This window comes from Octopus bimaculoides, chromosome 13 (genome assembly GCF_001194135.2).
Source record: "Octopus bimaculoides isolate UCB-OBI-ISO-001 chromosome 13, ASM119413v2, whole genome shotgun sequence".
Taxonomy (NCBI): domain Eukaryota; kingdom Metazoa; phylum Mollusca; class Cephalopoda; order Octopoda; family Octopodidae; genus Octopus; species Octopus bimaculoides.
In genome coordinates, this window is record NC_068993.1 from 40,436,284 (window position 1) to 40,437,038 (window position 755).

Consider the following 755-nt stretch of genomic DNA (forward strand, 5'->3'; position numbering starts at 1 on the left):
AAATTATTTCCTAAGTAATTTACCAACTAAAAACGTTCAATTTTATTCCTGTTTTACAGTCACATATCATTTTTGATTTGTCATGCTTCTCAGATGTTCGTTTCAACTTTGACCTATTCTGTAGTCCTTAGAATTTTTTAACCCTAAAAGATTCGTGTAACAAAACAGATGTGTTTTGTAGTACAATAAAAAATAAAAAGGAGGGCATATGGCTTAGTTGTGCTAAGCATTGAGATTAGAGTAATTTCGACTCCCTTTGAGATTTTGCAGGAACTGTTATAGCTTTTGATCTTTTCTCTGATATTTTGGTATTTTGTATCCAACTGCAGAGTCAGCTGCTTCTTTATAAAATCCCAGACACTTCGTAGATCAAACTAGACGGAATATCTGCATCTGTTTTGGCTACATCTGTTATGTTTACGTCTGTTTTGACTCGGCCATTTTTTATTAACAGCCCACAACACCACCGAATCTACTTTACACTTTATTTTCACGTTAGGAAAACGATATTTTGCCGTAAAAAACGTCCCCCACCCCACCCCCATCACATCTCGACATAACTGAGCATCAAGAAGTGCGTATGGGTCTGTGAGGTTTTGTTCCTTAGATTCATATTTCAAAGCTTCTGAGTGTGTATCCGTGTGTGTGTGTGTGTGTGTGTGTGTGCGCGCGTGCGTGTGTGTAGATAGATAAATAAATAGACAGACAGATAGACAGACAGCCAGCCGGCCAGCCAGCCAGCCAGACAGACAGAC